Source organism: Euprymna scolopes, chromosome 23 (assembly GCF_053919585.1).
Source record: "Euprymna scolopes isolate OS-2025 chromosome 23, ASM5391958v1, whole genome shotgun sequence".
Taxonomy (NCBI): Eukaryota; Metazoa; Mollusca; class Cephalopoda; order Sepiida; family Sepiolidae; genus Euprymna; species Euprymna scolopes.
In genome coordinates, this window is record NC_136504.1 from 31,479,215 (window position 1) to 31,505,488 (window position 26,274).

Here is a 26,274-nt window from a genome sequence, read left to right on the forward strand (position 1 = left end):
TGCTGAGGCACATACGAACCTAAATTAAATAAACACTGTTAATGAACACTAAATGGCCTTTTAACTGTAAGTATTATGGTGTGAAATTAATTATAATCATTCGTACTTGCTGTGGAGCTTGTATCACGAATGGCTCTCCATAAAGCTAGTGGCTTTCACAGCAAATCTCCGTGGAGACCAAGAGGGGCAGAACGCAATATACACTCCACTGTCTACCACTGCCTGCATCCTGGGTTTCCTCCCCACAGTCTGCCACTCTAGTTTCTGAATTCCGTACCCTGCTTCAACTTCCGCTCCCTGCTGCAACTTTCCAGCTCACTTCTTCAGCTTTCAGTGACTCCAGCATACTCCTGAGGCAAATCCAGTGCTACCAGCTCATTTCAGCAACTCTCCAGCGATTCCAGCTCTCTTTTGCAGCTCTTACGCCCCTTGACGTTCAGTTACCAGCTCCAGCTCCCACTGACGTCCTGCTACCTGTATCAGTACCCACTGAAATCCAGCTACTTCTTCCAGTGCCCACTAACATCCTGCTACCCGTTTCTCTCTCAGGCACCCAAGAATCTCAACCTCGCATCAAGCCTGTTTTCGCTCAAGCTGATCCTGAATCCATTTGCCGTCCAGTTTTCCTTTTTATTTTGGTAAAATAAAACACGATACACGTAGTCTTTAACCGATCATCTATGTATGTTATCTCTCTTTGCTATTTGCCATTACGTCTTTGCCTTAGGTCTATTAGTTGTACGGTTGATTGAGATTGGCACCTTCACACACCTTTTGCCCCTCTGCAACAATCTCTCAAATTTAACTGAATTTCTAAGTTTTCAGAACCACTGTGAAAACATTTTTCATTATATTTTTTTTTCACATGTAAAATTACATTCTTCCACTAGACGCTTCTCTATTTCAAGTAATTTAAATGTAATTTGAACTGAAGAATATAAAAGCATCAATATTTTAAAAGAAAAAAAATAATCAAAAACTGTCTGTAGATGACTGAAGAAAATCAGTCGAAAGTACTCGCAAAAAAAAAAAAAAAAAAACAGATGGACGAAAACGACTATGGAACTTTCTTACACAAATTAGACCAATATATTAGAACGACCATACGAAAAATGGAGAAATTACGAAAAAAACAAAAACAAAAAAAGAAGACAAAAAGCAGAAACTCTCCGTACTGTTTAACAATGTCTGTCTAAATGAAAACATGCTGCCTAAATACACAATATAAATATATATATATATATATATATATATATATATATATATATATATATATATATATATATATATATATATATATATATATATATATATATATAAATGCCAAGGTCAGTTTTTAAAGTTTGAAATCCAACATCCACCACTGTAAAATAAAAGAAAGTGTCACCCTGGAAGGTTATAGAAATAGTCTCAGTTGGGCTCATCAATATTCACTTATTTCGGCGTATCAGACGATCGACAATAAAACAATTTTTTCTCCCGAAGCAGGAGATAATATCTGGGAGAAGGCCGCACGAGACGAAACAGAACTATACCCCGTGTGTTCTGAGGTGAGAAAAGTTTATTTTTTAACATTTAAAACGAACAACTTTCCTGATACAAGGGAAGCCACTTTGATGTTAATTTGAGATTTGTCGCCCTTGTCAATAGGATTCTCTTAAATTAATAGTTTTAGAGATTCAGAAAAGAGGGTTAGCTGACTACATTAGGATTTGAAATAATCAGTATTTTTTGGATTATTCGGACGTGTTCTCTTTGGACCCCATTCTTTTATTGTTTCGGCGGCTATTAGGAAGAAATCACAATCCGTCTAAGGGACGTAACTCTACTTTTACTAAGCGATTAGGTTGTTTTATTTATTTATTCTTTGTTCATACAATAATTTGGGACGTGGCGTTGTTTTACAATTTGTCATTGTGCAGAGGAAGAGAACTTTCGTTTACTTAGAGATTCATTCATTTATTTCTTTTCATAATTTAAGACGCTCGATACTACGATAGTTTTTAATAAATCAAAACAATAAAAAGATTCAATAAAATGGACGACTGCGTAGTGCGACGAATTTTTGTAATGTAACAAAGTTGATAACAGTAATAATAAAAATGTAGTCTTTATGCGACTATTAAGAAAATCGTTTTTGTTATTATATCATAATTTAGGACGCTTGAACCAACGATATTTTCATTAGATGAACATATTTTAAAACAAAAAGCTTCGACAACTTTTTTCTGCATTTTTTACGGCTACTTTTGGTAAATATACAGGATACAGCGGAACAGAACACCGATCACTCTAATTTGTTTTGACATTTTTCGGAGATTTTAATGTTCACATTGGGACAGGAGGCGGCGGGGTGGGGGTGTTGTTGAGTCCCGAAGTACGTTACTTACGGAAAAAAGGTTAATTAAACTGCAGAATCACCTGTTAAGCCAAACAAGTTCTATAATTGAATCCCCCTCCCGCAAAAAAAAAAATAAATAAATAATTAAAAAAATAAAACGAAAAACATAAAAATATTTGGTGCTTATGTTTTTGTAAACCGCAGTAAAAACTACGTAAGACAAAAAAAAAAACAAAAAACCCTAAAATGTACTGTAATGTATTTAAAAAAAAAAAAAAAAATTTTTTTCGAATTTAAAATTTTTCTGCCAATGCAAAAAAAAAAAAAAAATTAATTCTGTTCTGAAAAAAAAGAAGTCTTTCCTATATCACTTTGAGTGTTTTTCTTCTTTTTCGTATAAGTTCAAATGTTCCACAAAATATTCGTACGTCATGTGAAAATGCAGATTACTACGTGAAGGACTAGCAGTGTCAAAAATTTCGTGAAAACTATTGAATAATTCCACCCGCTCTCTTTCGAAGCTTATAACTCCTCGAAAAATGTAATTCAAGCCCTATTTTTTTTTCAATTAAAGGAGCAAGGACCAAGGTTTCATTAAAAAAAAAATAAACAAACAACGTCCCAGCCAGCCTGAATGATTGGCCCATCATCGGCCCATTAGCAGTATCAGAATTTTTGTAGGAATTTTTGACACCCCTAACATGAAACTGCGAATACAATATAAAAATCTCGTAATTTCTCTGTTAAAAGTGGGTTATTTATTTTCTTTATGGATTATACTTCCAAAATAAACTATTACAGTTGTTTTAAAAGTAATAAAAATATTTTTATTTTTTTTTTTAAAACAGTAATGAATTTTCCGAACTCAATATTTTTCAATTTTTAAACTCAATATTTTTAAATTTTTAAATTTTAAAAATCTATCAAAATTTTTCTATTGATTCTATTTTTACGATATTTTCAGGGTCAATGTGAAATTTTATGTTCTTTCCAATAAACCGAATATAATATTTTAGACAAACGTTTTTTTTAAATTCACGCCCCCCCCCATTTTGAAATGTCTATTAAAAAGTAAATAATTAATTTATGTTTAATAGGTTTATATATCACAAATTGAAGAGAAAAGGTCAATAAATAATATATTCAAATTTAAAACAAAAAAAAAATCAGTTTTTTAGAAATTTACCTGTAAAGTCCGAAGTTTAAAACCTTATTTTATAAGAACACATTTTTTCTTTTTGTCTTTTTTTTTTTTTTTTTAATGAAACCTTGGTCCTTGCTCCTTTAATTGAAAAAAAAATTAGGGCTTGAATTGAATTTTTCGAGGAGTTATAAGCTTAGAAAGATAGGGGGTCGAATAATTTACGCCTCTCATTTTGAAATGTCTATTAAAAAGTAAATAATTAATTTATGTTTAATAGGTTTATATATCACAAATTGAAGAGAAAAGGTCAATAAATAATATATTCAAATTTAAAACAAAAAAAAAATCAGTTTTTTAGAAATTTACCTGTAAAGTCCGAAGTTTAAAACCTTTTTTAAAAAAAAAAAACACATTGTTTTGTTTTGTTTTTTTTTAAATAAAACCTTGGTCCTTACTCCTTTAATTGAAAAAAAAAATTAGGGCTTGAATTACATTTTTCGAGGAGTTATAAGCTTGGAAAGATGGGGTGGAATTATTCACTATTTTCACGAAATTTCTGACACTGCTATCGGCCCATTACATAACCGACGATCAGCCGACAAACACTGTAATGGGCCGATGATGGGCCGATCATTCAGGCTGGCTGGGGTGTTTTTTTGTTGTTTTGTTTTTTTATTAAGGTTTAAAACTTCGGATTTTACAGGTAAATTTCTAAAAATCACTACTTTTTTTGTTTTAAATGAGAATATATTATTCATTGATCTTTTATCTTCAATTTGTGATATATAAAACTTTGGTACATGAATCAATTATTTACTTTTTAATAGACATTTGAAAATTGGGGGGCGTGAATTAAAAAAAAAAAAACGTTTGTCTAAAATATTATATTCGGTTTATTGGAAAGAGCATAGAATTTCACATTGATCCTGAAAATATCGTAAAAATAGAATCAATAAAAACATTTTGATAGATTTTTAAAGTTTAAAAATTGAAAAATATTGAATTCGTAAAATTCATTACTGTTTTTTAAAAAATAAAAAAAAAATATTTCTATTACTTTTAAAACAACTTTAATAGTTTATTTTGGAAGTATAATCCATAAAGAAAATAAACAACCCATTTTTAAAAGAGAAATTACGATTTTTTTTTACATTTTATTTGCAGTTTCGTGTTAGAGGTGTCAAAAATTCCTACAAAAATTCTGATACACCTAGAAGGACATTCAACAACCGGCGTTTATGTTATCGCGCGCTCGCGCGTAGCATAAACGGAATCTGTAAAATGGCAGAAAGTAGTTTGTGGGTTATACGACGCAAACGGTAAATTTGCCCCGGGTTTGATTATCAGATTCGTTGTCAGCTACCTCGATTACCTTTAAAAAAATAAATTAGAGTGGTCGATGTTCTGTTGTAGCGGATCTGTATGTTTACCCTATCTTTTTAAATTAAAAAGTAAATGTTATGGTAAGGTTTTAAAATAATAGTCTTTCACTTTTAAAAAATACAAAGAATTAAATTTAAAAAAAAAAAAAAACAAGGATGAAACTTTTTTTAAAGTTGCAGCGACTTTTTTTTTTTTAATTAAAAATTTTTTTTTATTTTTTTGACTTTAACAAAGCTTATAATAAATATCAATAACACCAACATCGAGTTTTTAAAATTACCAAAAATGAAAATGCAACGATAGTTTTAGAGGAATTGTAATTCTTATAAAAAACAAACAACTGCGATTTATCATTCATGTGTAGAACTAGATGTTGGTGTTATTCATGTTATAAGCTTTGCTCAGTAAAAAAAGTCGCAGCATTTTTTATTACATCCTTGTTTTATTAAAAGGTTTGTTACTTGTACAGTTTAATCAAGACATTGAAAAATGAAAATATCGGAAAAAGGTCATATTGTACGTATCCGATTTGAACTAAAAAAAAAAATAACACTTAATTTGATCGAGTAGTTTTTTTTTTTTTTTTTTTTTTTTACAGCGGAAAACCGCGTTTTTATGACAGCACGCTGAAGGCAGCCATCTTGGATTTTTTTAAATTTTTGTTTGGATTTTACAAACACCACGGGGAGATAACTCATTTAAAAGCGACCACACTCCCTCCTCTTTAATACTAGCTTTTCTTCCTAAAAATCGAACCTTTTGTTTGATATCATAACAAATTGTTTTTTCGCTGTAGAACAAAAACTGCTTGATAAAATTAAGTGATTTTTCGGAGAACTTCATTCCATAATGGATTCGTACAATATAAACTTTTTTTTCGATATTTATTTGATTAAACTGTACAAGTACCAAAGGTTTTTTCTGTACAAAAATCCTTTCGTCTCATTTTTGCGAATGTAATAGAGTAATGTGTAAAAAAACATTACCATAGCGTTTACTTTGTAATTAAAAAAATGTAATCGTAAAAATGTAGAAAAAAGTTGCCGCGGTCTCATTTTTTCAAATGTTTTCATCTAATGAAAATATCGTTGGTTTTAGCGTCGTAAATTATGATATGAAAACAGAAACGATTCTCTTAATAGTCGCATAAAGACTACATTTTGCATTATTAGTGTTATCAACTTTGTTAGATTAAAAAAAATATCGTTGCAGCTTTTTTTTAATGCTTTGATTTAAAAAAAAAAAAACTATCGGCGGATCGAACGTCCAAAATTATGAGACAAAAAACAAAGAATCTCTTAGTAAACGAGCGTTGTCTCCCTCTGCACGCCGGATAATTTGGCAAATTTTTACTTGGTTTCCATCTGTACGAGCCTTTTTCAAGTCTCACCCAAAAACACACATTCATATTTCAAGCTATGTCATATACATACGCGCACACAAACATACGCGCCCACGTCCACACACACGTACATTTATTCACGTTCGCGTACACACACTCACATTCACGTGTTATACACACGCGTTAACGCACACATATGTACTCACACACGCGCACACGAGCGCACACATGGGCGACGTCACTTCCGCTTTCTAAGGAATTATACATATGCGCAAATGACCACCGGAAACGAGTATAAAACAAAGAGACAAGCTGTTTCTAGCCTCTTTAACACTAACTCTCGACCAGAGAGGTGAGACTAACCAGCCGCTTCCCGAAAGGGAGGCGCACGCTCGTTCGCGCGCGTCACGCCCACTTACTACTATGTATGGGGCAAGAGCAAACAGACCGTATGTACACATTCACACTCTTTCTCTCTCTATCTAATACTGGTCCCTGAGAACACCTTCGCGTAGCTGACTACTAACTGATGTCAACTCTCATATCCTCTTCTTTGTCTACACGCTGGACTATCATTCTCAATTTCTACTACAACACTCATTTCTCTTCCCACGCGCGAACAAACGATAGTGACCCGAACTTGAGATGAAAACACATTTCCTTTTCTTGCTACAACACCAGTCGTGATACGAACATTGGTTACATAAACGCGGACATGAACACATGTTATAACTAAAACGTTCATTCTTTCAACAGTAAATAAACGACATGTTTATCTTATCCATCAATTGAGTCTTTGTTTCCTTCAATTCCATTCGTTTCATTATTTTTTTGTAGCGGATTAGAGTATTATATCCTGGCCCGCAACACATCTTGACCTTTAGAATGGCGACTTTTATAGGTTTTCGGGTATTCTGAAATGAATATCATAATTATTGTGCAAACAAGTAGTTTTCAGGATATTAAGCAATTGAATTCCTTATATTATAAGTGGTTGCCATTGTTGTAAGCGCAAAGGTTCGGTACAGTCCAATGAAGGCCGATAATGGTCATGGTGGACCATGATCAGTATCGGCCTTCACTGGACTACACCGAAATGAGTTTGCTTTTAATGACGAGCACTAGTGGTCATTGACGTTTTTTGGCGGTTACTTGCGTTTGGTTATTAACCGTCATTATCGATAATTACGAGTGTCGAACCCTATTTGACCGTTTTGAAATTATATGACCTGCCATTACCATTCGTATACTGTATTCCATTGAATGGCACTATCTCTAGTGTCGGGCACTGTTGAACACTGGTGATGATTGACAATGGTTTTCGGGTGATTACTGTCACTATTGGAAAGTGGTGGACAGTGGCAGGCAGTGGCTGGTAGTGACAAACAATGACAGTCAGTAGCGAGCAGTGGTGTCCTCTGTTGTTTTGAGCCGACTACTGTTGTTTTCAGGCGGTATAACTGCTATTTTGATGAGAATAATAATCTATAATATAAGGAAAGATTAAAATAATGAAAAACGAAGGGCAGTTAATGTATTATGTAGGATACATTTTTTTCTTCGGTGTTTTTTTTTCTATTTTTTACGAAAACGTTTTACTAAAATAACGCTTTTTAAAAATGAGTTAATTTTCTACTATTATTCAATGTATTTTTTTTCTTTACGGCATTTAAAAGAAATAGCGGGGCCTGTGGAAATTACACAAGGGACTAATTCATAGGTCATATATTGATGTTGGCATTCTGTACATGTTAAGCTTAAATGGAGACGCTCTACTATTATTGTAGTTCTTTTGGTAAACAGCAAATATTATCTAAGCTATATATATATATGTACATATATGTATATATGTGTATATGTATATATGTATGTGTATATATGTGTGTATATGTGTGTATATAAATGTGTATATGTGTATATATATGTGTGTATATGTGTATATATGTGTATATGTATATATATATGTATATGTGTGTATATATATGTGTATATATGTGTATATGTATGTATATGTATGTGTATATATATGTATATATATATGTGTATATATATATGTGTGTATACATATGTGTATATATATGTGTATATATATGTGTATATGTGTACTACCTGCCTCATGGTCGGGTCACAGGCGACTAAACTGGTTCCCCACCAGACCCAGTTAGGAGGGCGGTTAGTCTCCCTGAAGGATTAAAAACAAAACCTTCCAAAGGGCGAATGTACTCTTTTTCTGGGTCAAGGGCCAACTAGCACCGTGTATATTTTTGTGTGTGTATATGTGTATTGGGGTGGAGAGGGCTCCCATAAGCCGTGGTGAAGGCAACCTTTCTAGGAGAAGCAAATCTCTGATTTAAAAAACCATAAAGCGGACGACCATTACCCGCATTAAGCGGGTCTGCAGTTTAACTTGTTGCTGGCTATCTTGCTCTAGCTCGTTGCTGGATCTCAACATTTTGAACCGAGAGAGAGACTTAGCTGTCGTACAAAGCTAAGACTCTGTAACATCATATTTGTATAGATACTCCCTCAGGCATTTGGGCTCATGGATTTTAAATGTCTGAGGGAGTGGCACTCGTCTGACAAGAGGTTGCAACCATCATATATGTGTATATGTGTATATATTATAAAATCATTTCTTTCTGATAGGTTCATAAGAGTAGTAGTTGAGGGCTCACAGTATTAATGCCGGTGTCCCTCAGGGGTCCATCCTGGGCCTAAATCTTTTCCTGATCTACATTAATGATCTTCCAAATCACATCCTTACATCATTTGTAGACATTTATGCTGACGACACTACCATTTATGGTAGCACATCTAAGACAGTAAACGACCAAGTTATCTCCAATTCTCTCTCCTCTGATCTTGAGCACGTAGTACAATGGGGTAAGGAGTGGCTGGTTACTTTTAATGCATCTAAAACCAAGCTTCTCTCTTTACATCATCAACATTCTGATCCACATCTGGCATCAATTGAAATGAATGGCCCTCGTCTTCAGGAGGCCTCATGTTTTGACAAGCTTCTTGGCTTGACCATTACTCCTGATCTTAAATGGAACATGTACATCAAATCTGTTGCCAAGCCCGCTGGAAAAATGGTCGGATCTTTCTATCGATCCAGTAGATATCTCACTGCTGATGCTATTCTCTATCTATATAAGAGCCAGGTACGTCCAAGGATGGAATACTGTTGCCACATCTGGGCAGGAGCTGCTAGAAAGGACTTGGCCTGCCTTGATAGAGTTCAAAATAGACTTCGTAGCCTCGTAGGAGATGTCCTTTTCTCTTCCTTGCAACCTCTATCTCACAGAAGAGATGTTGCGAGTTTGTCTCTGATGTATCGTTATTTTCATGGAAAGTGTTCGACTGAGCTTCAATCTATGGTCCCCCCTCGCCAAACTTTCACAAGAAACACTCGTCTAGCTGTAAACACTATCGATATTTCCCCCCACTCTTCCATGAACAAAGTTTCTTTCTTAGAACTGCAAGCCTGTGGAATTGTCTTCCGTTTTCCTGCTTTCCGGCTGACTACAATATGGTTGTGTTCAAGTCTAACGTAAATAAGTTCTTGATGAGCCGTTCCATATAAGTTATCAAATTTAACAAATTTTCATTACTGATGATTACTATATTGTCCAATTTCTACTGTACACTCTTTAACCCTTATCCTTGAGTGGCCTCTTGACCTTGATAATGTGGTGATGTCTATGTAAAAAAAAAACAATTGCTACCTATTATTTCTTTACAAAAATGTGCTATATGTATTTATTTGGAAACAGAAAACAATTTCATACAATAATAATAATAATAATAATAATAATAATAATAATAATAATAATAACATAAATGAACGGTAGGTTTTATTCTTTTTATTTATTTTTTGATGTGTCTACGTTTATAATTTCATTTTACAGTTATTTTGTAGCGTTGTTTTTATTTTATCGGCAAGGTTCGGTTTGATCCGGCTGTTGACGTTATGCGCCGGACAATGATGAGTTACGCATGGTTCGTTAAATGCACAAGTAACATCATTTTTACAGACATTTTATGCACTTTATTTAAATATACTTTATTTAAATATACTTTATTTAAATATACTTTATTTAAATATACTTTATTTAAATATACTTCATTTAAATATACTTTATTTAAATATACTTTATTTAAATATACTTTATTTAAATATACTTTATTTAAACCCACGCAATCTATTACGATCGTCACCGAATTAAATATTTCGGCAATATCATCTTCTAGATTCTCAACATTGCGTACAGGTTAACTTTTTTTATGGATGGAGGTTGACAGGTTTGTATGCGCGGCGCGATAAACAAATCTACTTCTTTCCTAGCGACACTGCCACTCTAACTTTTTTTTTGCATCTGCGAGTTGGTATGCTGACAAAGCTTATCACAAATTTGGGCGTATTATCACCCCCCCTCAAAGGGGTTGTCTACTCCGAAAGCTGTTCTTTACATGGAGATGTTGGGTGTGTCTATTGCGAAAGCCATAATTTACATGGGAGTTTGGGATCTCTATTCCAAACGCTTTTAACATGACAATACTCACAGAAGTGAAGTGAAAAGGTCGTCATTGTTTTGTTTTACACGTTAAAAAAAAGACGACAAAAAACTGGAATTCAATTAAATAGTATTGGTGGAAGAGTTGAAAAAAAGAAGAAGACTTGGACAACAAACAGAAACAAGTAGGACGTCTTCCACTGAATTCGCTCCATATAAACAGTCCATATAAAGTGAGAATCCTTAACCTCTAAAACTTTTTTTTACTTTCCATGATTGATTTAATGGACCATTTTTCGTCATTTTTATAGTTCATACTGATTTACGCATTCCCTTAATTCTTTCTTTCTTTTTTTTTTTTTTAATTTAAACAGTACCTACACGTTTTCGCCCCAAACCAGCACTAATCGCCAGTGAACGTCAGATTATTTCATTTCGGCCAAATGATCGGTACCAAACTGAAATTGATAGAATATTTGTTCCTTATGCACTTTCGATGCCGCGTTATATTTAAATAGTTTTTTTTTCTCAAGTTAAATTCAAGTTTCACGATATAATTTTTTAGTATTATTAAATTGTTAGGTTGAAGCACAAAACAGTTACAAAACATCCTCTCCTCCCCATCCATGTTAACAATGGCTTTCAAAATAATACGTTATAATTTCAGCACGGTACCAAAAGTGCATAAGAACCAAATATTTATAAATCGCTGTCTAATGCACATTGTTAAAATTGTACAAAAAAAGAATTTTGACGAAGAGCCTCTTTGCCCATCTGCATGAAATATATCTAACATTACGCATCATTACGACTAGAAGCTGCTTCCAAATTCACAATGATCAGTTAATTAGTTTATGAGTGAATCCTATGCATAGGCATACACAAAAATATGCACGTACTTTAATATAAATTCGGGCACCTTGGTCCTGGATATGCCTTAAACTATATTCGATGGTGAGGCCCCAGCTTGCGGGCTTTGAGGAGTGTGGAGCCACCCTTTACTTGCCATTGCTCCCAGATCAACTCTGACCCGGTGTGGTAGTACCTGTTAGGGTCACAACTATGGGTTAAATAGAAACCGACTTGAAAACAACAAATATATTCTATTAAAAAAATTTTCTTCAAAATCTTTGGAGTCGGCATTAAATAACCTGAAAAGGGTTGGTATGCCGTAAAACAAAAACAACCAACCAACCAAATTCGGGCACCTATTAGATGTTGATAATAATGTGGTCATCTTACTCACCGTTTTGCCGAAAATATATATTCGGTAATTCCTAATTTTCTCATTAATTTAGGAGTTTATGGTGTGTATGTAAACACTTCTACTAGTTACATGAATTTCGATGCTGTTACGTCATAATTGCATGAATTGTAACGTATGTTATGGTAGCGGCTTAGCAGATATAAATAGCTAAATGACAAAATATGCCTCATTTCAGGATAACTCGTTTATTCTCGGATAACTTGATAAAAGGTTAAGGTTTTTAGTGGCGTCAACATGAAAGTCCGCACTTGTCAATTTTTCTAAAAGCGCAAATTTAAACTAAATTGAATGTAACTGTTTAAACTACTTATACCTCATTTGATTTGACTTGTATTCAACTATAATTTTACCTGTTCATATTTGAGTTTTAATTGAAGTATCCTAGTGTTCACATCAATTGGAAAAATAACTTCAACTCGAGAAGGCAAAAAGAAACTCCACACCGGAAATAAGCTTAAAACCAATTTAAAATATTCACCAACAGACAACAAAGCATCTCTGATCGTAATTGTTGTTCCAGCTTATAAAACGTAAACTTTGGTCCATATGCTTCAACTTTCTCTTGGTGATCGTCAGGAACTCATTAATCTCCACCGGTTTATCCATCAAGAAATCGGCTGCAGATTGAAATATGATGAGAAAACGGCAGGAATGACTGTGTTATCATATAAGACATCTTTCTCGCCGTTTTTTTTTTTTTTGCTTCTTGAACAGTAGCAAAACAAGACAATCATAACAAAGGCCTATCTTTAAAATTCAATACAAATTTTATTGATACTCGGTTGCAAAAAGAATGCCTATCGTTGCCTCTGTAAACAGAACTGTTGACAACCTGGTAAGTCTTTGATGTTTCAACAGGAACTGGAAGCAGATTCATTCTGTCCTCGAAGAAAATAGTTTGCAACCGTAGAAGGGGTAAATAAGATGCCTTCTGTAAAGGATCCAATATTCGCACTGGCAGCCTAGTGAAGAAGTTGATGAAAATGTTAGTGCGATAATTATACCAATGAAAGTCTCTTAACGGACTTAATGAATTTATTCCGTGTAGCTTAGTGAAAAGTTATTCAGGGCTAGGAAGTGGGTAAATTGTAGTCTTTTAGTACGTAGTTCACACCCGTCCTGAAGTCAGCGCAAACGGGGGTTTATTTTTAGTTTTATTTTATTTGTTTTAAACATTGACTGTTGAGGCTGCCCATTGACTGAATTAAACTTTTGATAGGATACCGGATTTCTCAAGCTCCGCGTAAATTTTCTAAACGGTTCATTTCATTTCCTTTTTTATTTTTTTTAGTACTGGTTGGTATTATTTTGGAGTTTGAATCTAACTCATATTTTTGTGCATTTTCCAGACAGGTTAAAAATAAAATCTGTAAAATTTACTAAATTAAAAAAATGTATATCAAAGAAAAACAGTTTGGATGCGAACATTGTAACACTGAAAATTAAATCGTTATTTTCTATTTTATTTTAAACTGCTTTACAACCGAAGTCAAATGAAAACACTTATGAAAACGAAAACATTACGAATATTTATTAATTACATAACATTAACATTTTTATGTTCTAGTAGGAAAAAAGAATATAGACATTTGTTATTACTGGGAAAAGGGATATCAGATATTTCTTCGTTTTATTCTGGTGTCCATTTTCGTATTCTATCGTTGTTTTTTGGGGCAGCTCTGTTATTGGTGTTGTTGATTCTTTATGATTCTCGGGTTACTCACCAAGACCATAATAATCCAAGGGTGCACTGAGAAAATAAAACAGATATTTAAACAACTTTTTAAATATTGAAAACGAGTGTATTCCTTGCATTATTCGAACTGCCGTTTTATCTAGGATATTATTCGCGGAACCCTTCAGCTGCGTCTTGTCGAACTCGTGAATGTTTACGTTGAACTCGGGAATGTATGCAAAATTTCGAACTGAATTCTTTATGAACAAGACATAGCGCAACAAATACAGTTGTTGAATGCAATCAGTTCTAAGCAACAGTTTTCTGAAGGTCAAATGTTCAATCCTAGCTACATGCGGTAGTAAGAATGTGTTTAAAAATTACTTAAGACTTCTCCTCGATCATGGTTGATGAAACCAGAACAATCTACCTCCGTAGTTTAAATAAATGTGTTTAGTTCGTAATTCTGTATAGATCTCCAAGTTCGGCAAAACACACTCGAAGAAACTGGGATGCTACAGCCGAAACGTTGTGAGAATTGAACCAAAGATCAGAACAATAATTCGAATAATCCAAATAACACGAAGAATCGATCCTCATCTACAATGTTCCGAGATATAAACATAGCCTCCCCAAAAGCTTAGACTGCGCTTCGTGTAGATTAATTAGAAACATATAAGATTTCTAAACGGTACCAATAATGAAACAGACGAACACTGACACAGAAATGGACAAAAAAAAAAACTCGTTGTAAACTTGTCCGCAGACCAACTCACGTTGTGTGCAGTTTCAATTCCAAGGGATACCAAGACAAAGAATAGGAAATAACTCTAACACGCTTGTTTTCTGTAACACCAATATTTATGCCCTCATTAGTACAGCCATGACGTCACCCACGTGATCTAGAACGTTATCCACTACCCTCACAAAATCGGGAACGATATCTCATCTCCCATGAGATCTTTGTCTTTCTAGTTTTTTTTTTAATTCTCTTCCCCCCCCCTCGGTGAAGTCACTTCTCATGTATTTGTTGCAAGAAAAGGTCCCCCTTTCTTGTAAGAAAGAAAAGCATTAGATGAGTAAAAATGCGATTGGATATACCGAGATTCGAACCTTATAAGCAAGGTTCAGAAATAGGGTCAGAAATGGGATGTAGAATTTCGATTGTTCAGTTTTCATATAAAATAGTTTAGATATATTGATTGTCCAATTATTTTATGAAAACGGAATTAAAATAAGGTCAGTTAGAAGAACAAACAATAGAAAATTGAAAAAATGTTAGGTGGAAAAATAGGTTAGTAAGAATTTTTGTCTGCAGACATGTGCGAAGCACGCATGTTCAGGCTACGTGGGTCATGCACGTTTTTGGACATGCGTATGACGTCATGGCTGAAATGGGTTCTCAATATAGGAGCTAGAGTCGAAGATCAGTTTGGCAGACGGGAGACAGAGTTTGAGGCGAAGATAGGAGACAGAGCTGACATTGGTCAGAAGAGGGTCCCTTTGGAGCGAGGGAGGAAGTTTTAATCATGTAGTCGACTTTGAATTCCTGGATGTCAACATCATTGCGACCGGTCGAATCTAATAAAAGAACACATCATATTTTGTAACTGCGTCTTGTGTCATCTTTCTACCAAATTGAATATAATGTGTAATAATCTTTATATGAACGTTGTCTCCCTCATCGTTATAATGAACTTTGTGTATAACTCATCTAAGAAATGTGCCCCTTCTTAATCTAAGTAATGACTGTCCCCTCCTGTGTCATGAGAACTAATAACGCCTCTCTCTAAATATATGTTATAAGAACCACAGACTGTAAATGTATAAATGTCTTTCTCCTCTCTCTTCTCCCCTCATCAATATACATGTCCGCCGTCTCTAGTAAATATGAATGTCCCCATTCTATCTCTTAAAAAGACCCCACCTACACAACATATTTACAAGCGAGCATTCACATTATGTTAAAAGATCTCATACTCCTATATATTTGACATGTGTCGGATCATAAACTTTATTATCATATGCAACATTGTTTCACAAATTTCGGTTGCTTTAGGTAATCAACCATTTATTTAATTGTATTATCTATGCAAACGTTCGACCATTGATGCTGATAATTAAAGTTAGAATCATATTAAGAATACTAAATTTTACACTTGATAAATATGGAGTGTGATTTACTAGTTAACTGAACATACGCTTAAAGAGTTTTCACATAACACACCAGAGAACCATGTGATCACGTATATATATAATTATATAAATATATATATATATATATATATATATATATATAAGTGTGTGTGTGTATGTTGAATAAAATAAAGCAAGATATAAACGATGCTTCAGACTTGTGAATTAAAAGGAAAAACCTAAAAGAGTAAAAACAAAAATAAAATCAACGTTTCGTCCCTATTTCAGGGGACATCATCAGGATTTCTAGGCGAGGATGTACAGGAAAACGGTCATATATCATATGCGGAAGAGGAGAAGTTCAGTTCTCTTTCTGTTCTCCAGAACAGAACGAAAACTGAGTTACGATCTCAATAATCAGTCAGGAGAAATAGGGTGATTTCACTGGTATTTTATCTGGCGAGCTGAGGCATTCGTTCTAAATAATCCTATGATTGCTTACTACTTGATGTGCCCAACTGGAGAATGCCGACAGGATTGCTTAGGCCATTTTTTAAAGCCAGAGTGCTCCTCGTTTAAAGGTACTGGATTCACTCCCACACCTTCCCTCACTGTGGCAGATTGGAAAGACGTAAATAACAACAATTCGTGGCAGTTATGACATGTACCTCTGTAACTTACATTAATACACTTTTGCTAATTATCATATTGTGATTTTCTTGATTATTACCGACCCGAAAGATGACAACACTGGCGACAAGAAATTTGAAACTTATATAGTCAACAACACTGGTGACGAACGTTCCAAAACTTACATCGCCCATTAAACTGGCAACGAGGTATTTTAAACTTACCCCGCTACAGACAATTCGAGACTTAAATTGTTATGATATTGACGACAAGGATTTGCCAGCTACACATTACATTTACGTTGAAAATTTATTCGACTATTAATTAAAACTGCATCACACATACTGGAAGCAAGGATTCGAAATCTACACTTTATGATTCAGGAGACAAAGTACGCGAATTTATTTCGTCCAATCTTTTTTTTTTTCTTTTTTTTACTTTAACGGTATGTCGCATGATTTTTTAAAGACAATAAATTTTAAAAACTGCAAGTGCTCGTGATAGACTAAAATCTAAATTTTGGATTTATATTCATTAACTAATTACCAAATACCTGGAGCTAACTCTATAACTATAAAACAACACGTGGTAAAGAGAAGATCCTGTAATTTTCTTACTTGCAAGCAATATACTGGCAATTTTCACAGTACACTCGTTTTTTGTAGCATCATCAGAATCCATAAAGCTGTATAAAAAGGAGATGAAGAAAGAAATGTTACGATCTTTGAATACAGAGAATCAGGTGTGCCAATACCATCATTAAATGAATAGTTACTTGACAACTGATAATAAAACTATGAATGACATGGAATTTTAAGAAAAAAATTATATGTGTTTAATAAATGAATCAAAGAATGAATAAAATAACATTTAAAAAATATTAATATATATTTCATAATTAAATATTGGATGGAATAAACTGAATAAAAAATATTAACATATATTTAATAATTAAATATTTGATGAAATAAATTTATTGAAACATTTACATATCTTTAATAATCGAACACCGAATAAAATCAATTAGATAATAAGATTTATATACGTTTTATAATTAAATATTGGATGAAATAAATTGAATAAAAAATATTAACATGCGTTTAATAATTAAATATTTGATGAAAAAAATTTATTGAAATATTTACATATCTTTAATAATCAAACACCGAATAAAATCAATTAGATAAATATATATATATATATATATATATATATATATATATATATATATATATGTTTAATAACACAATACTGCATGAAATAAATTGAATTAAATATTAAATGTGTGTTTAATAAAAAATGTTGAATGAAATAAATTGAAAAAAAAGAATATATGTTGAATTAAATATTGGATGAAATAAATTGAATGAAAAACAAAGATATGTTTAATAAATAATTATTAGACACAACAAATTAAATCAAAAATATGTTAAACAATTAAATATTGGATAAAATAAATTGAATGAAGAATGAATATATGTTGAATTAAATACTGGATGAAATCAATTGAGTGAAAAATATTGCTGATCAAAAATTTAAGACCACTTAAAATTAAAAAAAAAACATTTTTAAGGGTAGATTTTAAACCCTTCCGAATTTAAGTTACCAATACTACAATCTAAAAGGTTATGAAGACAAAAAGGTACAGACCAGATACAAACATTCTATTAAATTATACAAAAAGTGTATGAAAAGTGTATGAAAACATTCAACAATCAAACTTAATAATGAGTTGTACCTCCACTAATTTTGATGACTTCAAAAATTCTTACGGGAATGCTAGAAATAAGGGTTTCCATTAAGATACGGGATATCCTTTTTTTTCTTCTTTTTTTTTACACAGTGATCACCACTTATCAAGGCCCGGAAGCCACTCAGGAATAAGGGTAATTGCAGTACATTACGTTAGTTTGGAGATTTGATGAAGTGTTTACTTAAGGGGGCGGTTCATTAGGAATTTGTTAACGTTGGACTTGAAAACATCCAAGTTGTAGTCCGGTGGGAAGCAGGCAGACGGAACAGAGTTCCACAGGCGTGCCGTTCTAAGAAAAAAGCTTTGTTCATGGAATCCGCGTTTTGATTTAGACACAGATATAGAGTGGGGGAAATTTTTCACAGTGGATTCAGCTAGACGGGTGTTTTTCGTGAAAGATTGGCGAGGGGGGGACCAGAGATTGGAGTTCAGACGAGCACCTGCCATGGAAATAACGATAAAATAAGGATAGGCTCGCAACGTCTCTTCTGTGGGAGAGAGGTTGCAAGGTTGAAAAAAAGGGCATCTCCCACTAAGCCACGAAGTCTGTTTTGTACTCTGTCAAGACAGGATAGGCTGTTTTTAGCAGCTCCTGCCCAGATATGGCAACAGTATTCCATCCTTGGACGTACCTGGCTTTTATATCGATAGAGAATTGCATCAGTAGTGAGTGAGATATCTTCTGGAGCGGTAGAAGGATCCCACCATCTTTCCAGCGACCTTGGCAACAGACTTGATGTACGTGTTCCATTTCAGATCAGGGGTAAAGGTCAAACCCAGAAGCTTGTCAAAACACGGGGCCTCACCCAGACGAGAGCCATCCATCAAAATTGATGCCAGACGGGGATCAGAGCGTGTATCTGAAGATAACTTCACGAAGTTCCTTTTTTTGTTGAATATTGTTAGCCATTTCGATAAACCTCTCTTGTCATCCATCCCCAAACATTTTCAATTGAATTTAAGTCCAGTGAGCATGCAGGATGTTCCAAAAGATGGACTTCATTTGTTTTAGAAAGCTCAAGGTACGTGTTGCAATGTGGATTGCAGCATTATCTTGTTGGAATAACCATTCATCCCCACACAAACGATGACCATCCATCATCAAATATGCTTTTTGTAGCATGCTAACATAATCAGCTACTGTCTGACGACCCTGCACCACCTGGAGCTCCATCGGCTCTCTGTAAAGAAAAGGCACCCCAAACCATTACGGACCCTCCACCACTATGACGTTTGAAAAAAATTTCATATTTTTGTCATGCCAATATTGCTGGAAGTCATCAGGACGATCTAAATTTATTTTTCCTCATTGGAAAACAGCATCTTCTTCCACTTTCCAACGTCGCAGATTAGGTATTCACGACCAAATCTTAATCGGTCTACTTTGTAGTGTGGTAGCAATCGAGGAATTTGTTTACGCTTTTAATTTATAATGCCTTTTCCTTGTAACTGTCGTCTGATGATTATTGGATTGCAATCAGCATATTTAACCGCCTTAATTTTACTAGAAGAAAACCCTCTGTAGTTCATAACAACTCGTCTGATTCTCGTACTCAATGCAAGAGATTTTTTTTTATTTTTTTTTTTGGGGGGGGGGGATCTTACCAAAGGATTTTGCTTTTCCATAATTCTTAGTGTTCTTTAAAAAGTTGCAAATAACAGTTTTACTGCGATTTACCATAGCTTCTATCGCTTGCTGTGACAAACCTTGCTTATGGAATCCTAGAATTCGAGAGCACTCAACTCCAGTTATTTATTTGCTTTAAGCATGGTAACACCTTTACACAGTGATTGCTCATCTTTAACTGATCGAAATAATTAGAATTAGCATAAATCTAACAATTTATACCCTTAGTCTTATAATTTGATCATGTGTAAAAAGCCCAATTTAATGAAAATGCAAATTTTTAAATAAAATTTTGGGAATGCACCTTTTTGTTCCCATAAACTTTTAGACTGTAGTATTAGTTACCTTAAGTCGGAAGAGTTTAAAATATATCGTTAAAAAAGGTTTCTTTTTAAAAATTTTGAACTGAGCTTAAATTTTTGATCAGCAGTGCATGCTTAATTAAATATTGGATGAAACAAATTGAATGAAAAATATTAATATATGCTTAATAATTACATATTAGATGAAATTGAGTGAAGGAAAATAAATAAGTGTTTAATAAATATTGGGAGAAATGAATTGAATTAAACAAATATATGTTTAATAATTAAGCACAATTAAAAGAAATCGAATAAAAGATATATATCTTTAATAATTGAACACCGAATAAAATAAAGCTGATAAAAATATTATTGATGTTAAATAAATTCATATTGGATAAAAAAAATTGAATGAAAAATTAATATATGTTTAATAATTAAACACCAAATAAAATAAATCAAATAAAAATGTATACATCTTTAATAAATTAACGCCGAATAAAATAAATTAAATGACAGCTTAACATATGTGTAATAATTAAATATTGGTTAAGATAAATTCAATGAAAAATAAATATATATTTAATGATTAAACACCGAATGAAACAAATAAGATGAAAATATTATACATGTTTAATAAATTATGTTACGACTCGGGGAACTGTAGAGATATGATCGCAACGATAATAATATTTTTTTCTTCCAGGATTAAAACGTAAATAAATAATTACGGAAAGGGATTATCCAAATTCTCTAGAGACAACGGTAAAACATAAGACAGAAAAACACAACTAAAACAACAACAAAAGGCCGATGGGAATTATGAATGTAAATTTATTTATAACAGCACAAAAATAAATAAATAAAAATGCAATTATTTTGATAATTTAAAGAAGTAATGCATGAAAGAAAATAAATTGTCTTGATCGAGAGGGAATGTTCAAGAAAAATGTCAGATCTCAATACGACATTTTCATACTGGTTATTGCCCTCTGCTCAGTTCAAGCAAAGAGAGGGTAAGGGAGAGACAGGGAGCGATTTTGCTTCACTCACTGTCTTAGCGAAATTGCTTCGTTCTTCTTCTTATCCGATTTCCTTAAAAAAAAACTGGCTCCAAATATATCAAATAGACTCCTTTTCCAACGTTTATTAAGCACACCTCCTCGACTTTTATCCACCGCAGTAAGATTGCCAATCATAGATCTGTTCCCAGTGTCGCCGTTGTCGGCTGCTTCCCTCAGTAGCGAGGAGCAGACTGTCCCCTGTGTCCTTCGTAAGCGCGCAGGTTAAAACGCCCCCCTCTCTCTCTAAATATATTTTCACCTCCACCTCTCTATACAGCCTGCCAACGTTCCCTAGCTGATTTCTTTCCTTTTTTTTCTTTCTTTCTCCTCTACTGTCAGCGCTCGTTAGTTATTCTTTCTTTTCTTTTTTTACCACTCTTCATATCCTCTCTCGTTGTGATTGTTTTCTTGTTCTGGTTTTGTTTTGTTATTTTGACTGAGCGCAGACGGCAATACAATTGATGAAAATGAAACAAAAACAAATAAACTCCTATTCTCTCTCGATGTCGAACAACATATAAAAGAATAATTAATTATTACTATTTTTTTTTACAAAAAATGTAACAATTTCTTTTTGGGTGAAATAAAATGAATGAAAAATGAATATTTAATAATTAGCCACTGAATAAAAAATCAAATAAAAGGTGCATATATCTTTTAAAATTGCACATTGAATAAAATGAATTAAATGAAAATTAATATGTGTTTAGTAATTAAATATTAAATAAAATAAATTAATTAAAAAGTAAATATATCTTTACTAATTGAATACCAAATAAATAAATTTGATGAAAAATTAACATATGGTAAATAATTTAATATTCGATGAAAAAAAACGAAAAAAATTAATTCATCTTTAATAATTAAACACCTAATAAAATCATTTAGATGGAAATTAAATATATATTTGAAAACTCAACACCGAATAAAATAAATCGAATAAACATTTATTTATCTTAAATAATTGAACACCAAATAAAAGAAACTTGATAAAAAACTAAATAATAATTAAATATTGGGTGAAATAAATTAAATGATGAATAAATATATGCTTAATAAGTAAAAACCGATTAAAAAAACCGAATGAATTTTTTTAAATATATTTAACAATTGAACACCGAATAAAATAAATTTGATGAAAAATTAATATATGTTTAAAAAGTAAATATTCGTGGAATAAATAAAATGAAAAATTAATATTTGTAATGAAAATTTAATATATGTTTAATAATTACACACCGAATAAATATATTAAATAATAAATTATACATCTTTTATAATTGAACACTAAATAAAATGAATAAATTAAAAATTATATTTTAATTTTCAAATATTGAATAAATAATTTACATGAAAAAATTATCTTTAATAATGGAATACCGAATAAAATCATTTAGATGAAAAATTAATATATGTTTAATCATTAAATATTGGATGAAATAAATTGAATCAAAAACTAATATATGTTTAATAATGAAATATTTGCTGAAAGAAATTGAGTGAAACATTAATATATGTGTAATAATTAAATACTGGATGAAATAAAGTGAATCAAAAATTAATATATGTATAATAATTAAATGCAGAATGAAATATATTGAATGAAAAATTAATATAGGTTTCAAAATTTAGTATTGGATGAAATAAATTCGATTAAAAATTATTATAGTTATAATAATTATGTATTGTATGAAATAAAATGAATGTAAAATGAATATATGTTTAATAATTAAATACTGAATGAAATAAATTGAAAAAATATATATGTTTAATAATTAATTATTGGATGAAATAGTTTTAATCATGAATTAATATATGATTAATAATTAAGTATTGGGTAAATCAAATTGACCAAAAATTAATATAAGTGTAATAATTAAGAATTGGATGAAATAAATTGAATGAAAAATTAATATAGGTGTAATAATTTAGTACTGGATGAAATAAATTGAATAAAAAATTAATATATGTTTAATAATAACATATTTGATGAAATAAATTGGATGAAAAAATCACTGTATATTTAATAATTAAATATTAGATGAAATACATTGAATGAAAAATTAATACAGTTGTAATAATTATATACTAGATCAAATAAATTGAATAAAAAATGAATACATGTTTAATAATTAAATATAGTATGAAATATATTGAATGGAAAATTAATGTATGTTTAATTATTAAATATTGGATGAAATAAATTGTATGAAAAATTAATTTATATATATAATAATAACATAATGGATGAAATGAATTGAATTAAAAATTAATATAGGTGTAATAATGAAGTATTATGTGAAATCAATTGAATGAAAAATTAATATATGTTTAATAATTCAATAGTGGCTGAAATAAATTGAATGAAAAATGACTATAGGTTTAATAATTAAGTATTGGATGAAATAAATTGAATGATAAATTAATATAGGTGTAATAAATAAGTACTATATGAAATAAATTGAATGAATAATATATGTTTAATAATAAAATATGTGATGAATGAAATCCAATAGAAATTAATATAGGTGTAATAATTAAGTATTATATGAAATAAATTGAATGAAAAATAATATATGTTTAATAATTAAATATTGGATGAAATAAATTGAATCAATAATTATTATATATTTAATAATTAAATATTTGATCGAATAAATTGATTGAGTAAAAAATATGTGTAATAATAAAACACTGAATGAAATAAATTAAATCAAAATTTTATATATATTTAATAATAAGTATTTCATAAAGAAATTGAATTAAAAATTAATATAGGTTAAATAATTAAGTAGTATATGAAATAAATTGAATAAAAACTTAATATTTGTTTAATAATTTAATATTGGATGAATACATTGAATCAAAAATTTATATAGGTGTAATAATGAAGTTCTATATGAAAGAGATTGAATGTAAAATTAATATTTGTTCATTAATTTGTTTAAAAAGTGAATGAAAAATGAATATATGTTTTATAATTAAGAATTGGACGAAATAAATTGAATCAAAAATTGATATAGGTGTAATAATTAAGTATTATATGAAATAAAATGTAATGAAAAATGAATATATTTTTAATAATACAGTATTGGATGAAATAAATTGAATGAAAAATTTATATAGGTGTAATAATTAATTAGTATATAAAATAAATTGAATAAAAATGAATATGTGTTTAATAATTAAATATTGGATGAAATAGATTGACTGAAAAATGAATATATGTTTAATAATTAAATATTGGATGAAATAAATTGAATTAAATATTGATAATGGTGTAATAATTGAGTATTACATGATATAAATTGAATGAAAACTGAATATATGTTTAAAAATTAAACATTGGATGAAATAAATTGAATGACAAATTAATATAGGTGTAATAATTAAGTATTATATGAAATAAATTGAATCAAAAATTAATATATGTTTAAAAATTAAATATTGGATGATATAAATTGAATAAAAATTAATATAGGTGTAATAATTAAGTATTGAATGAAATAATTAAATCAAAAATCAATATAGGTGTAATAATTAAATATTGGATGAAATAAATTGCATGAATAATTATTATAGGTATAATGATAAAGTATTGGATGATTTAAATTGAATCAAACATTAATATAGGTGTAATAATTAAATATTGGATGAAATAAATTGAATGTAAATTAATATAGGTTTAATAATTAAGTACTATGTGAAATAAATTGAAAAAAAATATAGGTTTAATAATAAAATATTGGATGAAATAAATTATATGAAAAATTAATATATGTTTAATAATTAAGTGTTGGATTAAATAAATTGAATGAAAAATTAATAAAGGTGTAATAATTAAATATTGGATGGAAGACATTGAATGAAAAATAATATAGGTATAATAATTAAATATTGGATGAAATAAATAATTAAACACTGAATAAAATAAATCGAATGAAATTTTTTTATATATTTAATGATTAAACGACGAATAAAATAAATTTGATTAAAATTTATATATGTTTAATAAAACAATATTGGATGAGATGAATTGAATGAAAATTAAATATATGCACATAATCTTTATATATCCACATTAAAAATATCAATGAATGTTTCATAGTTATCACGGCCACTTTCGATTCAACTGCGAATCGGCTTTAGATGGAATTCGTAAGGTGAAATAAAAAGTAAAGTACACAAGTGAAAAGTAAAATACACAGTAAATTTTATCGAGTGGTGACATTAATTAAAAGTATATAAAAAGTCGATTAAGAATCGGTTAAAACTATTAAGATCATTGCCTTCACGAAGAGTCACCATGCATTAAAATGTGTGGCGTAGAGCGTAAACAATATTTGCTTAACTAATATTTGCTTATGGACTCTTTGATTTACAAACTCAGATTTTTAATCGACTAAGTTTTTAATCGACTCTTAATCTGCTTTTTATATACTTTTAACCTCCCATAACTCAAGACAATTTATTGTGTAGTTTACTTTGCACTTTTCTACTTCTTATTTTAACTCCAATTCAACTTCATCTTATCAACTCCATGAGTTAGACCTGAAGATGATTCACAGTCGAATCGGAAACATTAATTTATCAAAACCTGCTTACCCTATATTATTTAATTGGGATTCATTATTGAGATGAGTATTAATTTATTTATTAATTATTTATTGTGGACTATTATCCACATCTTTTTTAGTTGTTGCTTCACAATGTCTCGGCCAACAATTGCTCTAGCCAACGGGATAGGAACTCCGAATCTCCTAACTGCATTCTCAGCAATTGCTGCCATCCGTAGTTGTTGTCGTCTAACCACGTTTTGGTCAAGTAAGCCTCTGGTCGTCTTTGAAGATAGCGGTTTCAATTATACCCAAAGCCGGCCAGAGGCTTACTTGGCCAAAACGTGGTTCCCATCCTGTCGCGGTTACCAACTGACGACGGCCAGAGGAATAGTTGGCCGAAACGTCGTGAAACAACAACCAAAAAAGATGTGGATAATAGTCTGCAATAAACAAATTAACTGCTCAACTTAGTTTCGTAGTGATATTTTTTTTACAAAGTTTCAGCCTATATAACCTTCACTGTAATCTCCACTG